General features: G+C 46.3%; 1 long non-coding RNA gene across 1 annotated transcript; it reads left to right on the top strand.

The window, feature by feature from the left end:
• The first annotated feature begins 1,772 nt into the window (after positions 1-1,772).
• On the top strand, positions 1,773-4,653 carry LOC134387042 (uncharacterized). The gene is made up of 3 exons (XR_010024570.1): positions 1,773-1,881; positions 2,501-2,614; positions 4,423-4,653. It is a non-coding gene; the product is annotated as an uncharacterized LOC134387042 (long non-coding RNA).
• The last annotated feature ends 3,394 nt before the right edge of the window (positions 4,654-8,047 follow it).

The following is an 8,047-nucleotide window of genomic DNA, read 5'->3' as shown; positions in this document are numbered from 1 at the left end:
GCGCTCCCTGAGGACGTCACAGACTTGCCATGGCTGACAGGAGTCTAGTCTTAAGTAGCAAGGACATGCCAGCCTCTGGAAAGAGGTTACCTCTGGTGGGGAAGGGAGAGGGAGGTGAAACTCATCTGTATCCACAACCTTTTTGTCTTCAGAGGGTGACAGAGGGAGGTGGCTTCCCACGTAGTAAGGCACAGGCACATTAGAGGGACAGCGGCTGGTTAGAGAGACAGGGCACCACCTGCCAGGTTCAAAGGGATGGGTCTCCAGTCCCCCTTCAAATGTGATGATCATTCCACATGAGATCTGGAAGAAATAAAACTCAGCCCCGGAGCTACTATCTAATTGATTGTGTGGCCGTCACAAAATCATGGCAGGCAGAAAATCGTGGAACTAGACAGACATCGTTTGAATCCTGATTGTGCACTTTTGAGCCATGTGATCTGGGACAGCTTACTTACCCTCCCCGATCTATCTCCATCCTCTTTGTCTCTCACTGCCCTGCCCAGCATCACAGCCACCATAGCCCCCATCCACATGTGGCTGTTGAGCTGCCAGAATGTGGCCGGTGTGACCCAAGTGTCCTAAATGTAAAGTCTCCACCTGATTGCAAACACTTAATATTAAAACAAGGAATGTAAAATACATCGTTAATAATTTTCTATACTGATTACATCTTGACATGTTAAAATAATAATATTTGGATATAGTGTATTGGGTTAGATAATATTATTAACATTAATCTCACTTGTTTCTTTTTACTTTTTTTTTTAATATGGCTACTAGAAAATTTAAAATTATATATGCAGCTCACACATAAAATCACGAGATGTCCATTATTCTATTGGACGGTGTTGGTCTATGGGTTAGGGGCAGTCAGAGGGGATCGGAAGAGGGGAACAGAAGGAGGGACATGCTCTGGGCCGGGCAGCACCCCGCACTTTGAACCTCCCAGCAGCCCCGCTACGCTGTGGCCGCTACATTGATCTCTCCATCTTACAGATGAGGCTTCCAGAGAAGAAATTATTTGCTCAGAGCCCAACAGTTAATAAACGTCACATGGTGACTCAAACCCAGGGGTTGGGACTCAGCAGTCCAGTGTCTTAACTATTAACTTTCACCTCTGCTGTGGTCAGGGGTGCTCCGGAATGTCTACCTTGCTGAGTAATTTTAAGGTTTAAATGCAATGTCGTGGGTGAACCCTTAGAGTCTGCACTCAGTAAGAGCTCCGGAAATAATGATGCCTGCTATTAATGTTAACAATAGTAATAGCAACAATAAAGAAAGGAGGTGAAGGAGGAGGCAGAGGAGATGAAGAGAAGGAAGAGGAAGGAGGAAGGGGAAGAGGAGCAGGAGCAGGAGGAGGAGACACGTTACTGTCATCACCACTGCCACCACCACTAGCGCCAGGTGCTATTTTGGGTGCTTTACGTGTATTATGTGATTTAATACTCACAGCAAGTCTGGCTAGTATTCACCACCCTTTTCGTCTCTAATTTTTGCTGGTATAAGTGCAGCAAAGTCCACCTGGCACTTGGACATTTACGTCCACTTCATGACTCGTTACTGTGGTCTGTCGGGTGTGTAGGACATTTCTGATGGCAAAGCGGGTGCTGGCAGGGACGGGCAGCAAGCGAGCGAACCGTGGAGAGGAAAGGGTGGGGCAGGGTCCGGATTTTATACCAGAAGAGTGGCTGCCCTAATTTTAGCATCTGATTCACCGGGGAAGTTTTGAGCACTGTCTTCAGCATTCAGAAACCATGAATACTGAGAACACTATGACCAGCTGTTGAAGATATCAGTGAGGCTGGGGAAAGAAGACAGACAGACAGAGGACGGAGCCTTGCTAGTGGGGATCATCGTTCTAAACCAGTCCAGTGAAAAGTGGGTATTTTCCTTTAAGGGATTCTAGAAACTTATTCATGCAATTGGCCTTGCCCTGAAAAGGAGAGGAAAGAAAGCGTACTGTAATTGAACTAAATAAAGACTCAAGCTTATATGGGTTGTGGGGCAATAGTAGGAACACAAAAGTTTTGAAATGAGAAAGATGTGGGGAAGATGGAATGTGTCTACCAGGGTCTTGGAAACTTCCAGAAACTTCCAGAATTTATACCCAACCCTGATCAAGGGACACAAGGGCACAAAGTGAGTGGTAAGCCATTCCTGCTACTCTCTGCCAACTTCCGTCAACTCAGGCCACAGAGACTCCCACTCATGAAAGACCAAGGCTGACGTCCCCATCCTCCAAAGGCTGTGGGTAGCAAGGGCCGTCCCCCATGGGGCCCAGTGCTAGCTGGATGTGTGCTGTCTGATACCCCCTTAAGCCTCATGCTAACCCTTGGAAGTATTTATTTTTAGCCCCCATTTTATAGGTGAGATCGATTTATTCTGCCAGGCCATTTAATTACCAGTTGGCAGAGCCAGATCCTTAAAGTAGGTTGATCTGACTCCCAAAGGCTTGCTGATTCTATCATGTCATGCAGTCTTTTCTTCCATCCCTCAGTCATGACCAGAACTTTCCCTGCCTACACTGATCCCATGAGAGAGGGCTGGCTGACGGCTGGCTGCTGTGACCGCCCAGAGTACAGGGCTGACTCACTGAAGGTGGCATCCAGGGGTAAGCCCTGCAGAGTCGGGATGGAAGGGGAAGTAGGAAATGGCTTTTTTGTTACATGTCACTTGGACTTGTTTAAAAGCAAAAAAAAAAAAAGGTTTTGAAAAAGAACTACAAGTTATTCAATGTAATCTGTAAAATGAAATTAGATGGTTGTCAATAAATTCATATTATATATAATTCCATATGTGTGTGTTTATGTATATCATATACATGTATGTGTATTTACACTTATGTGTATATATGTGGATATAGGTGTAGATGTAGATATATAGGTGGGGCTATAAAATTTTTTCAGTGTGTCTATTATTTTTGATAAAACCTAACTGTCCGTGTGCAGACTCTAAAAAGATCCTATCTAAAAGATTTTTTAAAAGATGCTCTTTTTAAAAAAAAATTTTATTTTATTTTGTCAATATACAGTGTGGTTGATTATTGTAGCTCATGGATACGCTTTTTAAAAATAAAATAATTAATCAATATGATTATTTAGATTGTTCAAGTAGTAAGAGGATATATTCTAGTCATCAGAAATTGAGAGGAATTCCCCAAATTTTAAACTCCCCCTCGACTTGTCCCTGCTCTCTCCAAGCCATCTGCCCTCTCCAGAGGTGACCACAGCTGTTGTCTCAGTGTGAATCAATCATTGTAGCCTTTTTTCTAGCATTTTATTTACAGGAACATGCAGAAGTATATATCTTCTTTCTTCTATCAAAAATGGGTCCTATGCTACATATTAATCTGCAACTTCTGTTTTTGCATAATGTGACTTTTTTTCTTGGTGGCTGTATGCTAACCCAGAATATGGAGGTAGCAGAGTTCATTTAACCATCTTCTGTTGATGGACATTTAGGTGGTTTCTTGTTTGCCACTATTACGAGGGTAATTATTCTTCCCTTCTAGGGAGTGCTTGACATCTTGCAGTCACCATATGGCTGAGCCTACGTGTAAGATTTTATGCTAACTTTTTGCTGTCAAGTCCAGTATTTTATCATGCAATTCACCTCCTGAATTGTATAATATGTGTTATCACTTCTGACCTTTAGTGTGCAAGGACACACCTGTAAATGTTGATTATCTTTTCTAGCCATTACATCTCCAGTTTTCATAGCCAGTAAACAGTAGTGGCCCTACCTTGGCTATGAGAGACATTTTTGGAGATACATAAACCAGAGAAAATAAGAAAGTGGCATGTTGGGGATCCTGGGGTTCTACTCCTCCTTTCTTCCCCGTAGAGACTCTTATCTGGTTGAAAACAGGCTTGAAGACCCAGGTAACCAGCAAGCGAAACACTGATGTATTAGTGGGCAAAGCCAGTGCCTAACCCCTCAATTCAGATTTTTTGATTATCTGTGCTGGAGAACACAGCTTAGATATGAGGCAAAGTGAGTGTTTTTGCAGATAAGCCCTAAATCTAACCTTGGACCCACCTGCGGCAATGTTGGGTTTTCAGCAATCACTTCAAGCAAGTTCCCAGCCTGCAGAGGGTCTCCAGCTACCCATCAGAAGCACTCCAGTCCCTCTCTCTCCTGGGGAATGGGCTAGAAGTCTCCTTGTAGAAACGTACATGCAGGGTATGCTAGGTATCTTCCTTAAACTTACAGATTTCCCCCAAAATCATGATATTAATTTTTGTTTACTTTAGTGGGTTAAATAGTGGTCTTTCAAAAGATAAACCCATATCCTAATATCCGTATCCTGTGAGTGTTAACGTTATTTGGAAAAAGTCCTTTGCAGATATAATTAAGTTAAGGATATTGAGATGAGATTCCCCAGGTGGGTCCTAAATCCAGTGACAAGTGTTCTTACAGGAAACAGAAGACACAGAAGAGAATGGCATGTGGAAATGGAGGCTGAGATCGGAGTAAAGCTGCCACAAGCTTAAGAGTGTCGTGGTCACCAGAAGCTGCACGAGGCAATGACGGACCCGCCCCAGAGCCTCTGGAGGGAGCACGGCCCTGCCGACGCCTTGATTTCAGACTTCTCGCCTCCAGAACTGCAAGAGAATACATTTCTGCTGTTTTTAGCCACCCGGTTTTTGGTTATTGCTATGGCAGCCCTAGGACACTTGCAGATTTATCATAGGAATGAAATAAATAAGGGGCTTTCTAGTCCAGGCTAGAAATAAGAGACTGTCTAGATAAGGCTGTTCACTTTTGCTCTCGAGTCAGCTGTTTCCTCTCAATATTTAGAGCAGTAGTTGTTTCTCCCTTTGCTCATGTCCCATTTATAATTTTCTGTCATCTGGGGAACCTCATCGGAGCTTATTTATGATGCTCACCCCCGATGGCTGGCTCCAGCGTGTGCGGGAGCAGCAGGCCTCTCAGGAGCGACGCTTGCACAGCTCCACCGGGGGCCTCTGGTTTTTCTCCATCATTATGCTGGTTGCCCATGAGTTTAACTCAAGCTCCAGCTCCTCCACACTTCTCACTAAAGCAAAGTGGGAAGAGGAGGTGATGGAGTTTGGATATGTTGTCCCCTCCAAAACAATTTGATCTCCAATGTGTCAGTGTTGGAAACTGATTGAGTCATGGGGGCGGATCCCTCATGAATGGATTAATGCTCTCCCTGGGGGAGGGGGGATTAATGAATGAGTCCTCGCTCTATTAGTTCCCACGAGAGCTCGTTGCTTTAAAAGACCCTGGCACCTTCTTTCTCTCTCTTGCTTCCTGTCGCCATGTGATCTGCTTGTACCCACCGGCTGCCTGCCGCTTTCCACCAGAAGTAGAAGCAGCCTGAAGCCCGTGCCAGATGCAGCTGTCCCAGAATCGTAAGCCAAATAAACCTCTTTTCCTTATAAATTACCCAGTCTCAAGTATTTCTGTTATAGCAACACAAAACGGACTAAAACAGGAGGATAGAGGTGTCCCGCCTGTGCTGGCAGCCGGAGCCCTCCAAGGCAATCTTCTCCTACGCAGGAGGAATTTACTCAGAAACTTTTATCACAGTGTGTCAACTAATTCAATTCGCAGTTCACCGCCCTGGCCCCTCTGTCACTGTACCAAACAGCTTTCCTAAGTGCGAGCATCTCCCCATCTTCACAGCTTCCTTCGTTGGTCCTTTGTCACCAATTGGGGCTTTTATTTTATTTTTTTATTATTTTTTTTTGTCGTTTTTTCGTGACCGGCACTCAGCCAGTGAGTGCACCGGTCAGTCCTATATAGGATCCGAACCCGCGGCGGGAGCGTCGCCGCGCTCCCAGCGCAGCACTCTACCAAGTGCGCCACGGGCTCGGCCCGAATTGGGGCTTTTAAAAAGGAGTCAAGTCCTTCACCTTTTTGGTGGGAAATATACTGAACAATGAATTGAACGAAACAGAACAGTTTGAAAACTGCTGCTCTTCTACAGTTCAGTTCATCAAACTTGCACCAGCCTGTTGGTGGCGCTCACACTGTCGGGGGGAGATGGCAGGAGAGAGTCCTCTCCTGCAGCCATTCCCAACTGGCAGAGGGGATATATGGATCCCTTTATTAGCCCTCAGGGTGACCACAGTGCAGCTTCATGGAAGTGCCACCTCTATGTCACACAGAGCTTGGTTTAATGCTCTGTTGCTGCTGTCTTAAAATTCTCAAGAATTTCTGAATAAATTTCATTTTGTTCTGGGGCCCACAAAATATGTAGCAGGTCTGGGAAGCCAGCATGGGCCAGGGGCAGCTGAAGTCCCCGGAACAGTCACTCTCTGCAGCAAGCCACTGCCTCTGCTACCTGGCACACCACAGGTACGTTATTGTTTTTCTTTTCAATATATACTGTGGCCAGAACAATTTCCGAAGCAGTGCTTGAAGTTAAGCATACAGGTGTGAGAAGCCACTTTTCCACCTCCATCTCCCCACCACCATCTGGGGATATTTGGCCATGTCTGGAGACATTTTTGGTTGTCACAACTAGAGAATGGGACTGGCACCCAATGGGTAGAGGTCAGAGATGCTGCTAAACATCCTACAATGCTCACGACAACCCTTGCCGTAAGGAATTATCTTATCTGTCCCCAAATGCCAACAGTGCTGAGGCTGGGAAACCTTGGGCTGGAGCCACTCCAAGGTTATCCGTGCACCAGCAGCCTTGGAAACTCCCAGGGGCTGGTTGTAAATGCAGAGTCTCAGGCTGCAGCCAGAACTGCTTGAATCATAACTGGCATTTTCACAAGATCAGCAGACTCCCCAGGTGACTTGTGCACACACTGAAGTCTGAGAAGCACTAAGCTGGAACAAAAGCCGCCTGGTTTGTGCTGAAGTGTCTACCAGGCTCCTGATTGGGATGCTGCCCTTTGGAGTGGGAGGTGCCAAGTGTGGATCAAATGGAATGTATGCACTGAGAAGTGATTATGGGAATGATAGCACGAGAGGAAAAGACTGGAGCTGTGAACTAACCAAAGATAGAGTAACAGGTGTGGAAGGCGAGGCCAGGTGGAGAGCCAGGGGCAGAAGGACGGGAGGTCTGTGGTGTGAGGAGTGGGGCGGGGCTGGGTTCCTCAGGTCAGGAAGTACTAAGGAGGACCTAGGTCCCCCATGCATGGAGCTCATTGCGTGGAGGTGGGTGGGGGACCTTATGAAGGAGCCGTGCTGGTGAGAGCCTGGATTTGGGGCCTTCAGAAACCACTCTGTGTCTGGTGGTTGCACTGGCCTGGGCATGTGGATGTTACTGGAATCTGCCTGTGTTTGTCTGCCCGGGCTGCCATAACAAACTACTAAGTGGCTTAAACAACAGAAGTTCATTTTCTCACAGTTCCAGAGGCCAGAAGTCCAAGATCAAGGTGTTAACAGGGTAGGTTTCTTCTGAGGCCTCTCTTCTTGGCCTGCAGATCGCCGTCTTCTCCCTGTCTTCACGTGGTCTTTCCTCTACATGTCTATGCTCAAATTTCCTCCTCTTATAAGGACACCCGTCATATTGGATTAGGGCCTCCATAGGACCTCATTCTACCCTCATCACCTCTTTCAAGGCCCTATTTCCAAATGCAGTCACATTTTGAGGTAATAGGGGTTAGGACTTCAGCATGGGAAGTTTTGGGGGACACAATTCAGCCCACTGCCCTTTGCCCCCAGGCACCCCTTACCATACAGGTGTCCCCTTTCTCTGTACTGGGCTTCTCGCAGGCATGAGAGCTTGGCCCTGTTCCCTCTGACCCTCCCCATTAAGGCTTGAAGTTCACCAGCTCCTGGGGAGCCCAGCCTCCTATGGAGTATTAAACATCTGGGCTCTCAGCTCTTAAAAGACAGAGCTGAGTTGTGAGCCAAGACTCTTCTCCTTCCACAAGGCACTTCCTTCCTCTGTGGACACACAAACCGAGGGCCCCAGCTTAACCAGGGCAATTAGTAGTAAATGGTTAGAGCGTGGTTGCCTCAAGGTTCTGATGATAGGTCAAAGGAAGACCAATGCAAATGCATTTTTAAAACACACTGCAGCTATTGTTGGGTATAATGAAAGTCATTAAGCACA

This window comes from Cynocephalus volans, chromosome 10 (genome assembly GCF_027409185.1).
Source record: "Cynocephalus volans isolate mCynVol1 chromosome 10, mCynVol1.pri, whole genome shotgun sequence".
NCBI lineage: Eukaryota > Metazoa > Chordata > Mammalia > Dermoptera > Cynocephalidae > Cynocephalus > Cynocephalus volans.
Note: the sequence above shows the minus strand (reverse complement) of the source record. Positions and strands in the feature narration are given on the sequence as shown.